The sequence below is a fragment of the Neopsephotus bourkii genome, unplaced genomic scaffold, assembly GCF_033783945.1.
Source record: "Neopsephotus bourkii isolate Nb327-2 ecotype Australia unplaced genomic scaffold, CSIRO-AGI_Nbou_v1 NB_1638, whole genome shotgun sequence".
NCBI lineage: Eukaryota > Metazoa > Chordata > Aves > Psittaciformes > Psittacidae > Neopsephotus > Neopsephotus bourkii.
Genome location: NW_026902113.1, coordinates 7,060,997 through 7,080,939, shown reverse-complemented (window position 1 = coordinate 7,080,939; position 19,943 = coordinate 7,060,997). Strand labels below are relative to the sequence as shown.

Sequence of the window (19,943 nt, the reverse complement as noted above, 5' to 3'; positions counted from 1 at the left end):
CTCCTGTGTAAGTCTTTATATGGTTAGGTTTGGATTTGATCCACCATTTATGAATCTGTTGGATGTGGGTTATTTCAAACCAGAAGAAAATGCCAGCACAGACTCAGGTCATCGCTGCTGCACTGCAGCTTCGTTCTCTCCCTGTTCATTTTATTCTTCTATTATATCAACTCTTAAATATTTTCAGGGCTGTTCAAGTCTCTTCCTTCCTTTTCCTCTTTTCCTACTGCATTGCTTTTTCTGCTCTGTTGTTTTGAATGGCTAATATTTAACACCTCCTAGATGATTTTCTCCATGTGCCTCTGAATACGCTAATTTTTTTTGTTATAATTGAAAACTATTAAGAACTCTTTTAGAGACTTCAACCTCCTTTTTAAGGTTTTATGTGACATCCTAGAGAATTATAGATGTAACTCCCCATGTATTTTCTTCTCTGCGTCTTTTCTTCCATTTAGTGCCAGGACTCCTTAGTTGTGTGGTTAAATGAGCCACCTGTCCCATTCATGCTCCTTTTCCAGTTTTTCCACAGTCGCTGTGTTCATTCCACCTTCCTGCCAGATGCCAGCCTGATAAAGATGCATAAAATCCAACCAGTGTAACTGGAACCGTGAAAATACTAATATGTGCATGAAATCCTAGTTTACAAACCCCAGAATCTCTGTTTGTCCCAATTAAAAATAGAAAAAGTTGTGGCCATGTGACAGAGATCTTCAAGACAAATCCACTCCATATTGGGCTGTATTTGCCCTGGCTCCAGATGAGGGCTTTCTCCAGAAATGTGCATTCATTCCACCTTGCTGAAGCTGGTTCTTTATGGTTGTCCAGCTTAGTTTTTTGATTGTGCTTTTAGATGATCCCTGATTGCCTGTGTAATGTGTGCTGTCCAGACATGATTGTGATTAGCTGGCTGCGTGCTGGAGCATGGTGGAATCCCTCTTTCTCTCAAGTACTTCAACAGTAGCTGTGCTGGAAACTTGCTTCTGTGTCTTTCCTGTGATAATTTCTTGCACCTTGGCCATCCCTCACGTTCTGAAAAGCTATTTATGTTCTCTGATGCAAGCACTAAGTTCACTGAGTGGTTTTGTCAAGGTACTTTTTGAAGAACCTGTGTTTGGTGTTGCAGTCTTGCAAACGGTGGAGAGATGTTGCAGTGCTCAACAGTGCAAAGCACAGACCTAGAGTCTTGGAGTTTACAAATAGGTAGAAGTCCTCAGCCTGAGCGAGGGCGCGTGGTGAGCCAGCTCCCCATGCTACACAAACAGGACCTCACTGGGAACTGCCAGCAAATTCAAATGCAAGCCACAAGAATTCTCCTTTGCGTTGGTGTGCCTCCCTCCTGCCCCCCTTCTCTCTGTTTACTGAGCAGTGAACCTTCAGGGGGTTTAGCCACATGAAAGTAACCTAGAAAAAGTATTTTTCAGTACTACTTTGGTGCTGTAACAAATCAGTTCCACTTTTCCAGGAACTTCCCAGTGGCTCATAAGAGTTAGAAATTGCTGGAGGTTGAGAACTTGCTGTTTCAGGTCCAGCTCAGATTTGCTGCCAGGGAAGGAGCTGTTGCCTCTTGAGTCTGGAACACCTCTGCTCAGGAGGCAAAGGAGACTGAGCTGCAGCACAGTCTGTGGCAGAGCTCTGGTACTTGGGGCAGAGCTGTCTATTCCCAAATTCCTGGGAAGGTCAGAACGTCCTGCTGTGTGTTCAGCATCTCCAGGAACACTATTTTGGGCAAAAAGTGCTGTGTTTAACAGGATTCCTTATTGGTTTGGGGCTCCTCCTTTTCCTTTTTTTTTTTTTTTTTCCAAAGGACCATTTTCCTTTCTTTGCCTCATGGAGGAGGGTTTTGGCTCCCAGCTTCTTCAGTGACTACAGGAGTGTGAACTTGGTCATCACCCTGCCTTATGTGGGCCAAACAACAGCTGTATCATTCACACAGCATCTAGGGGAGGCCAGTTATGTTACTTTCAGGTGTGCATAAAGCTTCTTTTTTTCCTTGCATTATCTTACCTTGGAATAGGATTATTGGTTAGCACTAGACAAAACTCTGAGTCAAACAAGCCAGGGCACCATCAACCCTCTTTGCACACAAACTTCTGAACCTGTGAATTTTGTGAAAAGCCTGCCAATAGATCACAGATCCGGTTTGTTTGCCACGTTCACATGGTGGTTTTCTGGTTTCTCAGTCTGGGAGGAGGCTCAGTGAAACAAAGCTTTACGCCACCACCACCCCCTCCCCTTTTTTTTTTTTTTTTTTTTTTTTGACCTTGATCCTGGCAGCCAATGGGAGACTTAAACTGGCAGGGAAGTGATAACTGACAATCATGAGGGCAGAGGGGAAGCATAAGAAGCATGAAGCCCCCGCTCAAAAGTAGGAACTGGATGTGCGAGCAGAGAGAATGATGTTTGGCATTTGCTTGGGGAGGAGAGCAGATGGGGTGCAGAGCCAAATTTAAACTTTAGTAGCAAACTGGTTGTTTTAACTGGAGAACATTAGAGCTGAGGAAGTATCTGCTTTGAAAATTGGATGTAGTTTTTGAGGGTGAAAATCCTAATCAAATAGACTGAAGTGCTGTTTTGGTCTCTCAGCCCCCAAGCCACCTGCATGACTAAAGCCAGCACGTACTTGCTATGGGCTTGTGCTCAGGTGTGCAGAAGCAGCAGCCTGGGCCAGAAACACTCCCTGCATACCAGGGAAACCAGTGTGGGGTTCCCAGTGGTGCTCCCCACAGTGTCCTCCTGCTGCTTGCTCTAGCTGCAGAGGAGCTGTCTTCGTGTTCCCTAGTTGAATGTAGAAGTTCTAGGTTGCCTTTCTTTCCTCCTCCCCACTTCTCTCTTTTCAGTGTTTCTGTGTGCTTGCTGTCTAAAGTCATGTTTAACCCCTCATCCTGCCCATATGCTTTGCTCACAAGGCTTAGTTGCTTTTTGTGGTTTTAGGTAGCACCCTCCTGTATTCAAAAAGCCAGGCTCCTATGCTTGTTGCAATACAGTTCTTGCTTCTGGGAAAATAAAGGATTTGCTTTCCATGTAAAAATAGGTTTATTATTTCCATACACAAGTAGCAATTGGGGCAGGCATATAGGCAGGTCAGCCAGGAGATGGGGTTGGATGGTGAAAACCTCTGTTCCAAGAATGGGCTGGAACCAACAGTTCCTGATGTGCTGAGCAAAGCAAACTGGCTTGAAGAGAAGTGGTATCCTTTCTTTGGGTGCACGTGCAAGGTGCTGGTATTATTCTACAGAGGGGAGCCAAGCACTGACAGAATGAGCACTTAACTCTGTTAAGTACGTAGTTTTACAGTTTCCTCATGATCACATTCTTCTGGTAATGGAAGGCATGCACTTTGAATAAGAGATTACAAAGGAAGGTTTCTTAGAGTGTAGTCTATAACTACAAGTGCTTGGAGCATCTAAGTAGAAGGGATGTTTGCAGGAGCAGTCTCTATTATTCTCCAAGATTGTGCTCAGTTGGGTACTGAGTAAATAAACAGTAAATGTGCAAATCTTGGGTAATGTTGCTCTGTGCTTGTTTTGATAGTCCAGCTGTACTGTGGATTTTGTTTGCTGTGGTAGCTGTCTTGTGAATCTTCTGGCTTATTGCCACGTATTTCTAGATATATATGAGCCTGATGTGGATCTTTTTCATCTTTGTATGTTGCTAGTTCATATTTTTCTTCCTTCAGGCGCATTTTAGAGGTCTCTTTAAGGGTTTAAAAAGTAGTCAGCTTGAATTTTCCCTTTATCTTCCCAAAAGTCACTGCAAAAGTAAGAAAAAAAGCACAAAAGAGGAATTACAGGCAGCATTAAAAATGTTCCTTCAAAACAGAAAAGCAGATTTAACATGAATTAAAAACTCAGATTTGTTTCAGAGTTGTAAAAGCTCTTTTATTCACCAGAGAACTGTTAAAGCTAGTCATTTCTGGCATAGTATCGGTCAGGGAAGCGTGACAAAGTGCGGTGGAATGCACTGAGCTGCAAGCCAGCTTGTAGTAGTATATGACTTTAGTGTATGGAGCATTGCAGGAAGTGCTGGGGGGGGGGAGGGGGAAGCCTTTTCATTTGATCAGCTACTGAGTAACAGTGTTCTGGTTCCTCAGACCCCACCTGCAGCAACAGAGGGGTCCCTTGGATGCTTGTGTCAGAAGACAGAACTTGAGGAGCCTGCACAGTCTGAGTTTCTGGTAGAACCAGGCTCTCTTCTCTGAGCACTGCTGTGCAGGATGCGGGGAGATGAGAAAGCTGGGAAGAGTAGTGGGGTTGCAGAGCAACTGTATGTATATCTAGGCTGGGACTGTATGTTAGCCCGATCGTGCTAGAAGATGAAGATTCTTGGGCCAAAATTCTGTCCTGACTGAAATCAGTAAAATTGCTATTGATTTCATCAGACCAGAGCTTTGCTGCTTATTTTGCGCAGTAAAAGAGTCCTGTTCCACCAGTACACACATGCGAAGTCCATTTACTTAGACTGAGGTATTGGCACAGATTTTGGCCTTAAGTGGAAATCTGTTCTAATCCATTTAATATTAGTAGCTTGCATTTCAGATTCTGTGGACAGTTAAACCCAGTTAAGATATTCCTGTAATTTGAAGCGTAACTGGTATTTTCCTTCGTTCTTCCTGAAATTGTGATGTTGGTGTCCACAGTTTTCCAAGCTTTTGTAATGACATTATAAGAAAACATGATGGTACCTTTCCTGGAAAGCTTGATTAAAATTAATTATAATGTTGATAATTTTAAGAGCTGATGGATGCCTTAAAGAAAGGAAGCAGACTTTTGCAGTGCTTGTTACAGGAAGTGAATGTTGACATTGGAAGCAGAGTGTCTTAAAAACTGCTCTTCAGGTATCAGTGCATCTGTAATTCTGCGTCTCACAGTGCTATCCAAGGCAGTGTGTACACAGGCAGAAGCCCTAGTAAGATGCACAGACAGTAGAAGTGAAGAACATTTCTCTGGAGCTCCAAGATGACCTCTCAGAGCTTACTGGTGTAGTGTGAACGAGATCAACAAATATCAGGGTCCATCTCTATGTGTTATTACCATAGATGCTGAGCTTTGTTTTGGGCTTGGCATGCTTAAAGAGCATGAACACATATCTTCTCATGAACCTGCAGTGTGATGTGATGCAATGACATCTGTTTAACAGTACTTGCCAGCGTGCACACAGGTTAGAAACCAGTAGGAGTACTGTCTCCACCCAATTCTCACAGGGGAAATTTAGGAACTTGGAATTCGATTGCCTAACCAGACACACATCCTTACCTTTGGCAGCTTTGTCAAACAGGTGCGTAGAAACTATATTGTTTTACTTCATCCAGAAAGTGAGACATTTACCAGCATGCTACTGCATGTTGTTGAGTCCTAGTTTCTGGGACTCTGTATTGTGAAGCCTCTCTTCCATGCCACATAGCACTGTGCTTGTTAGTGCTCATGTTACCTATCAAAGCACTGGCCAGGATTCATTCTGAACTTGAAACTTCTGTGAAAAATTTTGCCCATGATTTTGCTGTAAAGATCACTTTTTAAGAATAGTTTTCTCAAGGAAGAAAAGTGATTGTCTGTTACTATTTCTTAATATTTTGTACTCTTGAAGATCTCAGAAGAAACATTCTGGTTTTGAACAGTATTCTTGCAACTGAGCATGCACGGTAATGGTAACAATACTAATAATGAAGCCTGAAAAGCAATTGCCAGTTGTTCTCCTATTAAGTGACATGGGTTGAGAGCAGTGTAAAACAACAGTCCCCTAAAAGTTTGAGTAAAGGCTTGAGGAAGGGAGGTGAGGAAGACTGATCCACTGCCACGATTACTGGCAACTAGTAATAAAATGTTGTCAGCACTGAGTGACTTGGTCAAGGGACCAGTTTCTTTATCTTCTTGAGCCTTCTCATGCTTCCTCCTCAGACTTAAACTGTGTAAGAAGGATGAGTGGAATCATGGTCCTCTGCTCTGCTTTCCTCCCTCTCCTTTGTTTCAGTCTAATCAAGTTCAGACTTCTTAGGAGTTCAAAATACTGTATTTTCCTAAGAAATATAGTTGCTGTGGAACAGGTCCAATATGTGCTAGAGTCAGTGTTACCAGGGTTTTTATTGGCTTGATACAGTGAGATATTTTTTTCTTCCTCCTGTGGTTTAAAATTACTTGTCTAACATGTTGATTTATAGCCTGTCATGTAAGACTGTTTCCCCTTGGCTATATCTTTTTAAGATGATCAGATGTCTTTCTGAAAAATGTCCTGTTGTTGCCTTGAAATATTAAGTGATAACTGCACCAGTAAGAGAGGGATTAGCTTGTTAAATCTCATACGACCCCAACACGCAAAATACGGCAATTAAAGACTTTCGTAAGGCAGCACAGAGGTAAGAAAAAAAAAAAAGACAACCTTATGGTGTGAGATGTCGGAAGCATATTCCATTCTCCTGGGAAGTTTGTAAGTTGGTGTGTGAAGGAAGGAGAGGAGGCTCCTGGGCCGGGGCTGCAGGAGGGCAGCTTTTGGTGGTGCTGCCAGAGCCACCCGTCTTCCCGCCTGTTCATTCCTGCAAGCTGTGCCAGCACAGTGTTTGTGGAGCTGAGTGGTGACTGATCAGGGAACTGATCCAGGTTAAAAATAACCTTTTGGGGATGGTGGGAGGGACATGAGCACAATTGAGGGTATGGCAGGGGGATGCAGAAGGGAGCAGGGAAGTTGAGATTGGTGGCAGCTGCCTTGGGTGTCTACCACCATCAGAGGAAATGCTGAGAGAAAGCTCAGCCTATGCTCACGTGCTCTCCTTCTTCCAGCTGTGCTCCAGAGATGGCCATCTGCTCAGTGCTGTCTCCTCTTACTCCTTCTCTCACCCAGGTCTTACTGCCCCAGCTGAGCTGCTGCTGGAGTTAACCCTAGCTCACTTGGGTCAAAATGCAGAGAGTTAGCTTCAACAGCTGAATCGTAGGTCTGTGCTCACCCAGCTGTCCCTGAGAGTGAATGCACTGCAGCATGGTCAGACAGGAGAGAAGCAGGTGACACCTCCAGCACAGGGAACACTGACAGGCAGCCAGGGACAAGATGGAAGTAGATTCTGCTGGCACACTTGCAGCTGAAGATAGTAAGTAAATACTAAGTTATAAATGCTGAAAGTAGTGACATGATCATTTTTTTGTGTTGCTGTGGCTGATATCACAGATGGCAGGTTTGTGAAGTGATACTGATATTAAGAGGATAACATTGAGGAGGATCTTGCAAGAGGATTTCTTTCCTGCAACTACTATCACGGCCTTTGCACTTAAATGAAGTGGAGTGAGAAAGATGCTTCTTCAGTACTTTGTGTCTTGCCTATTAAAGTGTGTTACTTGGCCAGGTAGCCAGCAGTAGTAGTGACGAGGTGAACTGAGTAAAAATACTGATAAGAAAATACCAGATTTAAAAAGGACAACCTTTAAAAAGGAAATCTAGAAAGAAATGGTTTTATACTTTCAAAAATACTTTTGAGACTGATTATGCAATAAAAGTGAAGCTGGATGACTGTATTCCTTTCAGTTGTGCTGTTCAATATTATCTGGTATTTCTCCCCCTCTTCTCTGTTGAACTGGACTTGGGTGACTGCTTACAAGGTTTCTCTAGGACATTGATCAAATTGTGTGTTACCAACTGACTTTAATTTTTCTGTGCATTCATTTATTTATTTTTTACACTTCTCTATTCTCACTGAGCACAGAAAACCAGCAGGTGGGTGAAGCATTACCATGGAGCAGAAGCAGTCATTGATTTTCTTCCTGCTTCTGGTCAGTTTTGGGGACCCCGGTGGGCATTTCTTCCCCCTCCCAGTAGCTCAGGAGCTGAGGAAGATGCAGCTGCTCTCTGGGGGAATTGTTTACCTCTCTGTGGAATCTTGTCCCGGTCAGCTATGTGCTAAGAATGTGAATAATTCTGCAGCGGCTGCTTTACATGTAAAAAGCCTGACCTTAAGATATTTTATCCAGCTGGGTTTTTTTTCTTTCTCTTTTTCTTTTTAGCCTCTAGCACTAGTAGAGTTGAGTTTTATCTTGCAACTGCAGGAGGCTGCTTTACTGGCCATCATATAAAGCTTTAAGCACAAAAGGTGGTTTTGTAGTCTTAAAAATCATTGAGTGGCAGTCAATGGTGTTCAGCAATTCTTACTTTTGGACCTGTAGGGTCCAAAATTCTTACTTTTGGACCTGTATTTCCCTAACAGGGAAATAGATATTTTTTAATGGGAATTTTAAAAAGAAGCATTACAATTAATATATGAAATTAAAAAATGCCAACAAGTGTTTAAGAAATGGTATTGTATGGAAAAGTTCTGCATTTTCCTACGCTTTGAACAATAACTATGCCAAGTTGTCTTTCCCAGCACACTTGCATTCTGCATGTGTGTGTGTATGTGCTTGTACTGAAAAATATTAGGAATATTAAGGTAAACCCCAGGTGTTTCTTCAGTCACATGGGATGTGCTGTGTTGCACTGTGAGGCTGAGGGAGAAGTGGCCTTCGTCTGTCTCCCAGTGGGAACTCTATTTCTCAGATACATTTTTTTCTTTCTGACTGTGCATTGCTGCTTGATGTCAGTTGGGGTCCCATTGTGGCATAAATCCTCAAAGGAGTGAACAGTTCAGTGATAATGCATTCCAGCCAGATAGCCTGGAGGCTTTATAGTTCTGTTGAGGTATTCCCCAAAGAAAAATTAAGGGGAACAAAACTCCCCTAAACTTCTAAAGGCTGTATCAGGAATATGCTTGAAACTTGTTTGGAAAATTACATTACTCTTTGACCTTGAACATGAATGGGTGACTTCATTTCACTGTCTTCAGTTGAATTTTTCTTGCCTTGGAGTATTTATAAAAACACTTGAAAGCTCTGATGGTTTAAAACTCGAGAAAAACCCAAAACAACAAGCAACCCAAACCCAAACAAACCCCAACATGTAAAGTTACAAAAAAGGAGGGGAAACGTGTATCACTCTCAAAATGTTAAAATCTGATGAAATATAAGAAAACTTGTAATGCGCTAAGGAGGCATCACTCAGCAAAAATGACAGAGGAACCATTAACAGGAATACGTGCAAAATTCAGTTTGTAGAATCAGATATGGAGAAATGTAATAAACAGTACTAAAGCACTGCAGATTTGCAGCACCTTGCGACTTTCTGGGGAGCAGCTGACTTTGACAGTGCAAAAAGCTCTTCCAGGCTTTCACACAATTCTTTTCTGTGCTTTGGGGCTTTATTCCTGGACATCAGACCTCATAACTCATCTTGCTGAATCTGAATACTCAGTTTACAAGTCCAGTTTGGCTAAGAAATCATATGCAAGCTATGTGAATATTTGTAAAAATCCTCTTTTATACACAACTCTATATATATGTAGCTTTATAGTAGGAGGAGCAATGGAAGGCTCTCAGTGTCTGAAAAGAAATGCTTTGATACACAAATAGCATTCTTGTAAATGTAATGCCAGCCAAATGCATCTTTGGCTAGTGCGTGAGCAATAAAATTAGCTAACACATCACTTGCTGCTAATGAAGAGGAATAAGCTCATCATGAAAACTTCACTGAACTGCTATTCTGTCCAGCTTGACTTTTCTGCCCTGATAGAGTAAGAAACTGCATCTCAAAAAAAAAAAAGAAAAAGGAGCAAAAGGGAGGGGGGAATGTGGGTATGTGGGTGCTGGTAGAAAGGAGTCATGTTATCGTTGTGACAGCTCAGAATGTGAAAAGCAGGTCTGGAGGAGTGCAGGGATGGCCTGCTGTTCTTGCCACAAATGTGATCTGGTTACTAGTAAGTGTAAAATACTAAGACTGCAACAAGACCCCACCTGAGAGAAAGAACTTCAAAGACCTAGACTAGCCTCCAGTGTAAAGTAGGAGATGCTAGTTTTTATTCATGGCTGGATTTCATGCATGAGGATCCTGGTACTCAGCTGGAAATGAAGGTATACTGGAGTACCTTTCTTAAAACAGCAGTGCTGTTCTGCAGTGTGGTGTGCCTTTCCCTCAAGGTTGGGTCCAGTTCTAGCTCACCTTTGAGAGTGCCTTCTGTGCAGGTATCTTTACCTTGTTTTGCACATGTTGAGAGTTTTGTGAGATTTCAGTGGAATCAGTCAATTCCTGAAGGCATTTTTTTTTCCCGAGGAACTTGCATTGGTTCTTTGCTAGGTGCTGCCGTGTTTGTTTATATTCTCAAATTGGCCTATAATTCTTCCATTGGTATTAATGTCAGTACCAGTGGCCAGATTTGCATGTTTCATTAGTCTGAATCAGACAAGGGCACAAGTGGAATAAGGAAGAATTAGTCTGGCTGAAGTCTGCCCATTCTCTTGGGTGGGAGAACTTTCTGATTGTATTGATGAAATGCGTAACATGGCTTCTGCTCTCCTAGGGATTTCAGTACACGTTCTGAAGAAATGATGGGAAAGTGCTTTCTGTTCTTGTCTTTTCAAGCTAAATTTTGTCTTTAAATTCAGTTTCTAAATCCATTATTGCTTTCAAGATGTAAATCATACTGATCCAGAGGAAGGTTTCAAACCAAATGGTGACTAAGTATTTGAAGATTGTTGCCCCATGCTTGTCTTCCTCTGAGTTACAAAGGCTGTAACACCTGATGCTGTCTGCTAATCACTTTGGGGAAATCTTGCTGCTCAGTGTTGCTGCTGAGAGGATTCACTGCCCTCTACAATTCTTTACTGTTAAGATAAAGACTGTAGAAGAGAGGAAGATGGGAGATGCTGTATTCAAGACTAGCCACTTGAATACAGAGGGTTGGACTTCTCTACTGTGTAGAAAGGATTTGATTTGGAGTACCAGATCGGTAGCTCTTGTTCCTTGAGTTACAGTTGTAAGCCTCAGATCTCACTCAGTGTTGGGCTTGATATGAAAAGGAGGTGGCATGTTTAGTAACATAACTGGTAACACCAGTTACGAAAAGGTGTTAACAGGAATCTGGAAGGAGTTTTCAGTGAACAATACAGTATGATGCTGCTTCTTGTTTTGGGACAGCTCATTTGCTTATACTTGAATCTGTTTCCCTTTCTTCAGAATTCAGAAGCTCTTGTAGGGTGTTACGTTACCTCTGTAGTATTAAAAGTATTGATGAATAGTGCCACTTCAGTTGTGGGAACAAGTTAATCTTTGCTGATTAAAGCAAGGCATGTGGCTGAGGCACTGTGTGGCAGAGTATTGGTCAGCCACAGTGGCTGCCAGTCAGGAGGGACAGGAGTGAACTGGAGCTGAGGCTGAGCCTGCTGTGGACTGTGTTCAGGGGGTGGGAAGTTCCCTGTTCCTGTAACTAAAGTGAATGGATTTCAGGGAAGTGAGATTGCACCTTTGGGAAAAAGCTGTGTACAGACCTGTGTGTGTGATTTGGAAGGAAGCTATGTACAGACCTGTGCACGCATGAAGCAAGCAAAGCTCTTTTTTACGCTTCTCTGTAACATAAACCTGGCAATGCAGTAGTTTGTAAAAGCTGTTTAAATAACATTATTTTGCCTCAGTGTAAGATTTCTGAATTAGCACATAATAGTACTTCTGGTTTCAGTTCCCTCTGTTCTGGGGAAAGATGAGATTTGTGCAATGTTCTGTCTGTTGATGCACCCACCGTGGGTCATTTGGTTAGACTGAACTCTAAATAGTTTAAATAGCTGTCCAATGAGCAGACTTAAAGAGTAATGAGGAACAATTATGGCTGTATATACAATTGTTTTGTTATGTTTGAAATTAGAAATCCTTTTCAGAATAGGATTCTTCCCTTGTGTTTGTGTAGGGCTTAGCACAGCTCAGAAGGCTTTGGGTGCCAATACAGTAGAAAGGAGCTAACAGGCACCTTGAGCAGTGAATATCTACTGGTACACACTTTCCTCTCTATTTTACCATTAATGCAAACCTGGCCTGTGAATTCTGGTAGATAATAGATAATTATAGATAATCCTGAAGTACCACATGCGTTCAGAACTGAATGCTGTGTGCTCATTCCTTACACCACTATTCTGATGTGAGGTCTGAAGCAAAGTGTTTTCCAGAATGGGAGCTTTCTGTAGCTGGGGAAGTATTACTGCTGCCTGTTACTGTTGGCCAAATTTGATTGCTACATCAGGAGCCTGTGCTCTGTCAAAATTTGGGCAAAAGGGTATCTTCTGAAAGGGACATTAGAGCACCTGAGGTAGGCAGCAAGTTACTGTGTATCTTGGGTGCTAATTGTGTCGCTCTCTCCACCAAATATCTAGAGAAACCAGGCTTTCACCACCAGCTTTTCAGCCATAGATGGGCTTTTTCCAAGGCCAGGGGAGACAGGGAGAACAGTCTTTTAATCACTATGCCTCAGGTCTATCTGTTAAGCCGCCTCTGTGATGCTCTGCACTCTCCTCCCCTTCCTTTTGTGTCTCTGTTGTGGCTGGGACCAAGCAACTGGGCTGTGTTCTTGCTTCCCAGCCTACATGGAAGAAAGAAGATAATAAAAAAAAAAAAGTTATATTCCTGATGGCTTTTGATTATTTTCACTGTCTTTCCATTATTGTTCATACCATGGCCTCTTTTTTCATGCCTGTTTGTAACTTTTCTTTCATGACACTTGAGCTTCATACAGAGTTCATGTTTGCTGCCTGTAGCAGGACTTCTTCCAGCTTCCTGCAGGCCTTGTCCTTTCCAGAGTGCCTGACATGCTTCCCAGAAATGCTATGATAAATGTATATATAAATATAGCTAATGAAATTGCTTGTCTAACTGGTGATGCAAATAAGAGCCTTATTTCTTCAATGAGAGACAGTGTCGTGTCTTTTTTAATTCATTGCTTTTAAAGGACTTACAGGTTTACTTGAAGTTAGATTAATTTCAACAAAATCACATATACAGACATGCCACCATGACATAATATCTACATACATATGTGTGTATGTACACACGTGCTCTCAGGGACATCAGCAGGAATTGTCTGCTTAGATTGGGTTTGAAAATGGACATTGCAGTGTGGTGTGGTTTTTTCTGCTTTAAACAGATTGCATCTCTTGAATCGTTCATCAGAGCTTCTTGAAGTGTTTGCATATGTGCTCTTTGTTTGGAGATGCCTTCTTACAAATACTCCATTTTCAAATGAATCTTCAAATACTCAGTCACCATTTGGTTTGAAACCATTTCATTTGTTTGGAAATATGTTGAACGGCCATGCTTGGTTTATTTCCAAATGTCTTTGGGACCCTGGGTTGGCATATAGCCTGAAGTTCATATATCTCCTTTTCATGCAAAGAGTCGTATTTGAACAACTCATGGAGCGCAAGGACTGTAGTGTAAAATGGCAGGTGTCCTCCATGAAAAACACCCATGGCCAAACACAGTGTGCCTTACAAGCAGCTGGGGTGGGAGAATGTACTATGGTATTTCAGTTAAAAGAACAGGAAAATGAAAACAGAAGTTATATGATCCTACTTGGTATAAACCACATAGTGTTAAAACAAGTATTTTGATGTAACTGTTGCCTTTTGAGACACCTGCTAAGGAGCTATGTCATATTTCCATGTTACTGTTTTCAGCTTGTGGGTTTTTTTCTCTTATACGCCTTCCAAGTTAGTGAAGGTGATACGGTGGCTGTTCCTGAAAAGTACCCTGCTGCTAAGTCTATAAAGTGTTTTTTCTTTTCTTGGAATAACTTAAATAGCTTTCATTAGTCATGAACTTAAGGAAGAACAGCTGGGCAAAAACAGTAGAGAGGTGTCATGATGGCACTTCTGTTTTTATTTTTTTGTGATACTTGTGAAAGAACATTATATTAGCTGTAGGGCAAATAAAATACAGTGTGATAAATTTCAGATGTTGGTTTTATTTTTCAGTTTCATTTGTTTGCTTTTTAATCATCCAGAGCTTTTAAATCTGAAAAGATACTGGAAACGTTTTGAGTAACTATAAGCATAGAATAGTTAGGGTTGGAAAGGACGTTAAGGTCTTCCAGTTCCAAACCCCTCTGCCATGGGCAGAGACACCTCACCTTAGACCATGTTGTCCACGGCTCTGTCCAGCCTGGCCTTGAGCACTGCGAGGGATGGAGCATTCACAACTTCCTTGGGCAACCCATTCCAGTACCTCACCACCCCCACAGTAAAGAAGTTAACATTTAACCTGAACTTCCCCTGTTTTAGTTTGAACCCATTGCTCTTATCCTGTTGCTACCTTGATCATCAAGAGATGCTTCTTAATCTCTTGTTACTTTAGTTTCATTTTGCCTCATTCCTTCCATAGCTATAGGAAATGTGCCTAACCCTAACCCTTGGCTTAGAGGATTAAGGTAGTCTTATTTCAGGGTTGGTTTGTGGTGGGAGCAATACAAGGGTTTCTGTCCTGGGACCAAGGAGAATGGACACTTTGGCCCTTCAATATCTTTTTGCCTGATACCCAAAGTTGAATATTTTGGGCTGGACTTAATTACCTTACTTTAATAATAAGTTGTCATACTGCCATATACAGAACAGCAGCAGGACTGCATTGTACTGGATGCTGCACAAACACAAAGTAGTTAATACATCTACCTTCTGTAGGTGAGAGTGTGTCTAAACAAAGACTGTAAGAGTTTGAAGGTAAGAAGAATGAGCAGTGGTGTGGCAGCAAATGTCATGTTAGTTTTATTTTAATTTTTCTTCTGATAGGACGTTTACCAGAGCATTGTATCATGTCCAAAGTCCTGCCTCTATCTTTTAGACATACTCCCTTTGTTAGTTCTTCAAATATCCCTTTGAAATTATATATAAAATATACCTGCATTATATAAAAAATATACCTTTAATTCCCCATTCCTAATTTACAGTCATTTTTTTCATATGTTCGTTTGTTTTAACTTAGCGAGTCTTAATATTTCATCACCTATCCATATTATTTTCCTGTCTGCCCCAACTTTATGTACTAGAGGGTGTCCGTTCTGCATGCTTTTAACATTAATAAATCTGGTATTTAAAAAAAAAAAAAAAAGGGAAAGGAAGCACTCTTGACAATGTGAAGTGGGAATGCGCAGTCAGTGCAGAGCAGAGCAGAGCAGGGCTCTTTAATCAGAGCATCCAATTAAGATAATGGATGGCTTTAAGGGCTGGAGTGCTCCCAGAACTGAAAATAAATTCAGGAGCTTAAAGGGTAGAAATGCTGCAAGCAAGGACTAAAAGCCAGGATTAAAGTCCCAAATTTAAGCTTCCTCTGCCGAGATCAACAAAGGAGTGACTTTACCGCAAGGGTAACTTTTCTGCCACTGTTTGCACATCATCAAGAGTGGTGGTTGCAGCTCTTTATCAAAACCATCTCCTCGTTCAGACTAGGGCTGAACACATACAAAGCTGGGCTATTACAGTGATAAAGAGAACGAAGAGCCTGTTGTACAAGAGAAAAGTAGAAGGTAGTTTGTTTAGTCCAGGAGGGCAAGCTGCAAGCACCACTTTCGATGAAGGGGGCTCTCTGTAGAAACAGAGCTGCTGAAGTAAAAAAACTATGGCAGAGGGACTAAAAGACTAAAGGCAGAGGGAATAAACTGACTCTGCATAGTTTAGGCTGAAAGGAAGAGGGAGATTTTTCACGACCAGCACAGTATAGCTTTGGAGGAGCTTTGTAACAGGAGCAGGGGGGAGGGAGGCAAAAGCCCCCCACTAGCTGTGGATAGATGGATCTCCATTAGTTTCTGAATGGGTTACCTAGTTTATGAGTGGACTACGTGATCCTGTGGCAAAGCACTGGACATTCAGTAGGTTTCTGCCAGGGCTGATTTCCTCCTGCTTTTTTGATAGACTAGAACTGAAGAGCACTAATGATTCTCAGGATGGTGTCTTAATGATGTAGCTAGAATATTTTAATCAGAGTTATAGTTAGGCATGGGAATTCGTGGTCAAAATTTAGTCCCTGGTGTTTGCAACGTGCAAACAGGCACAGCAAAAGTAGAGTACAAAATTGGATGTGGCATCCAACTAGAGAATAATTACAGAGAGAGAATGTTGCAAAGTAAGTTTCAGTGGGGCTGCAGCAACCCTGACAGAACATACTCTACACATTGTTTCCTGAATTTCTTAGGGTTTGCATGTTTAAAGTAATGAATGAAAATTCCCACAATGGTAGGTTATTGCAGAAAGGTTTGCAATCGATTCTGCATCATCTCTTCTGGCATGAGCTTTATTTTTTTCCCTTCCGCAGGGAACCTGTATCTGTTTCCTGCATCTGTCGCCCATCCTTCTTTGTGAATGGAAAGCAAGTAATGAATTTCTGTTGTTGTTAGCGATTAATTCCCCTTGCCAAATCTTGGAGCACCTATTGTCTCCTTCAGACACAATGTTCTTGGGAAAAAGTCTTACTTATTGTAACCTCTTGTGCAATCTTCACTTGGATAATAAATACATCTTGGCAACGAGGAGCTTTCTGAATGAAATATGTTGCTGGACAACCCTGTAGTACAGCAAGAACGCAAGCAGCTGCCAGCGCTGGTGGAGTGCAGCCAGGCGGGAGGGGAACATGGGGAAAGCCTTTCACATTGCCTACAGCACACGGAGCGAGGTGAAGTCTGTGTGCACACACATCCAAATATCTGTTTACCATCAAACAAGGATTTTTGCTGTTGAGCATTTGAGCTTGAAGGTGGCCTTCCTTCTAATAAAATCTTGAGATCTAGTGGAAAGCTGCCTTCTAGTATCTCAAGACTGCGGAAATAACAGAGAGCGTGTTGACTGTGTAGCAGTCTGGTTTGGGTAGCCCTCTGTAAGAACTGGCTGGGAAACACCTTCCATCCCATTTTTCTCTGTGAACCCACAACTTTGGGATCCTGCAGAGTTGCTTCAGTCTGCTTCGTGCTTTCATGGGCTGAATTTGGTTTTCCGTTAGATCTGTCCAGATCCATGGCTGGCCACTTAAGCCTCATTTTAATATTGCAGCTGTAACGTTAATTAAAGGTACTTTAGAGTTAATTGTAAAAGCATATTTTCACCTTTACTTTTTCTGTTTTATTTTTTCACCAATAGCTAGCGATGTCTGGAAGCGAAAAGGTGCATAAAAGCCCTGTACAGGGAGTTTGAATCCTCCAGTGGGAATACACAGAATGCAAAGAAGGAGTTGGAGCCAGTACCACGCTGTTCTATTGCGGTTTCTGTACACTGGCAGTGGGTTGTGTTTTCTCCCTGCAGCCTGCCAGTGTCTGTGGGGTTAGCACAGCACAGCTAGCAGCTGGTTTCTCAACACATGCTGTGGCTCACAGCATTTGGCCTTGTGAAAAGGAAACCGTCTGAAGCTAAGGGCCTGATGCAGTGTACCTTGCAGTTAATGGATATCTTTATTGACTGAGAGGGATCTGGGTTTGATCCTGTACATCCTTGAATGTTTTGGTGTTGGATATGGCTCTGAGTGGACTATTTTCAGGTCTCATTTCTGGTCTTCTTTCCCTTCTCTTTCTAAAATGTGGTTACTTCAGAGAGGCATAAAATCAAGCCAGCTCTGCCTGTGTCAACTAGCTGTGCACTTTTATCCTTGCCCAGTGTCTGTTGTTTCCTCAGCCCTTCTACAGTCTGCAGTATCAGTTTGCAAAATTTTGGCACTGATTTCTGTCCTTGAGCCATTCTGCTGCTTCTTACAAGCACCCTCCATCTTACTTAAGCCTCCACTCTCCAACAGGTGTTGTTACTGATGCTGCATAATCCATTTCTGCCCTCCTTCCCATCCCTCAGAAGAGTCCTTATTTTGATTTCCAGCAAATGCAGCACAGGCTCTGGTCCTGCTGCCAGCAGGGAGGTAGCTTCCCCTTCAGCAGGATCCTGGAGGCCAGCACTTTGCTACCTTGTCCCAGCCACATTCCCTCATTCAGCAAACCTCATCACTGTTGAATACAGGAAGGAGAGGGCCACCATGCCCCATTAGCCAGCAGCTGCCTTGGGCATCAAGCACACCCTCCAAGCCCCAACCATACATCAGCTTGATGCCTATCCCTGATGAAAAGGTGCTCAAATGAATAGAACCCTTTTCAGGTGGCTGTCAGAGAGAGAAAGCTGTGAGCATGGAGGGTGGCAATGTGAAAAACAATACAGAGGAGGCCAAAGGCCACTGTTAACAGTGCTGGAGCTCCTTGTTGCCCTCCACTCTCCTGGAGTATCACATGCCCTCAGAGGCATCTCCTGGGTGGAGAATTATGATTATGTGAGATCTGTCTCTGAGAAAAACTCTTTCCTTTTGTGTGTGGAATGTTTAATTTTTGTTGGTTGCTCTCTGTCTGCTTGGAGATGCCACGAGGCTTTTGTGAACCAGCATCAGAAACTGAGGCTGTTGGTGTTTTACGAGAGGTACAGGGCAAAGGGCCAGAGGTATAGGGTGGTGTATGGGGAGTCACAGGTGTTCTTTTGAACCACAAAAAAACCTACTTCATTTTTTCCAGTAGTAATGTGGATGCTAAGCAAACATGGTACGTAATGAGGAAACCCTCTGGAGGGTGGGAGCTGACTTAATGACAGATGAGTAGCAGTGAGCTGGATTAGTGGGCTCAGCTGCACTGGGGGCTTGTGAGGGTAAGACTGCTGCTGGTCCCGAGCTCTTGCTGGCCCTCTTAGGTTAGCATACAGCCCACAGTGAAATGTACTGGCTTTTAGTCTCCCATTAAACCTGAAGTTTAAATGTGAATCCCATCATGTATCTGCTGAAGGTAGAATGTGCTGCTTCAAATAGACCAGTGTCATTTTTATTCTGCTTATCTGACATAAGCAATGGCAAAAGAGGAAGAAGTAGTGCCACAGTAGGGAGGCGGATTGTATTCATAGATTATACCACTATGCTGGTGATAAAGAAAATAGCCTATTTTATTCCCTTTGAATTGTATACAGCTAAGAGAGGGAAAATTGATTATACGGGCTGTCTTATTAATCATTAAGGCAGTTGTTTACCAAGCATATGTTCTTTTTGTACTCCATTGCAGACAAAATCAAAAAAAGCCTGAACATCCAAGCCAGCACAAATGTGTATGTGGAGCACATTTGATTTAGGAAACTTCAAGACTTGTGATTCAGCGCTAGATCCAGCTGGTGTAAATAGCCAGAGTATGTTAGCAGCCCTGTGGAACTGGGCTGTAAAGCCCAGAGTCCCTGGATAATGGGAATGGTGAGCACTAGGATGAGAATTTGCTAATACTTTAGAATATCCAGAAGAAGAAAACAGGGAGGAAAAAAACATTGTGGGAAATTCTTTCCTTTGTTCATAATAGTTTTCTGTTGATTTAAAATTACCCTTAGTAATGTGTAGATGCCAGTGAAATATTTCAGCTATCGGAAATGTGAAACCAACTACTGCCTTTCTATGAATTATGAGTCATAAATTGTATGAAAAATATTCAGTTTTGCTATAGCTGTTCCCCAAGCAGAACCTCTGAGTAATGGAGAATATGCTGCTGTTTTGGGGGGAATAGGAGGGGACTGAGATAAGCAAAGCAGAATGCCAAGTGCCAGCGTGTAGGCTTGTGCTAAGTGTGAATTAGCGTCACCTGAGACGATCCTCCCTTGCAAAGTAAACACTCGGCGAGTATGTTACATGTACATTGCAGTTCAGGCAAACAAAGTTGGTCTTTGCTCCAGATGGTGTGGGAAAGGGATATACATGTTGGGGCTACCTGAGTGCCAGTGCACAGAACTGACCCATGGGAGAGGTGTGCTTGTGCCAATCCAGGAGTCACTTCTGCAGTTGGTAACCCAAGCCAGGAAGGCACAAAATCCATCAGATCAGCGCTCAGTGGGCGGGTTGTGATGGCAGTATTACCCTAAAAACAGAAGTGAAGTGGCAAGATAATAGGATACTGGCATTTGCAGGTGAGTCACAGAATCACAGAATAGTTGAGGTTGAAGGGACCACTTCAGGTCATCTAGTCCAACCTCCCTGCTCAGGTAGGGCCACATAGAACACAATGCTCAGGATTGTGTCCAGACAGCTCTTGGAATATCTCCAAGGAAGGAGACTCCACAACTTCTCTGGCCAGCCTATTCAATGCT

General features: G+C 42.4%; 1 protein-coding gene across 3 annotated transcripts in view; it reads left to right on the top strand.

The window, feature by feature from the left end:
* The window catches only part of LATS2 (large tumor suppressor kinase 2), a 50,284-nt gene that overhangs the window by 12,991 nt on the left and 17,350 nt on the right, over positions 1 to 19,943 (top strand). Inside the window, exon 1 of one of the 3 annotated variants that reach the window (XM_061374412.1) lies at positions 19,624 to 19,763. The exons of the other annotated variants lie outside the window; for them this stretch is intronic. The gene's annotated coding sequence lies outside the window, so the exon portion shown is untranslated. Of the gene's footprint in view, positions 1 to 19,623; positions 19,764 to 19,943 lie in introns of those variants that run through there. 3 annotated transcript variants of the gene reach the window in all.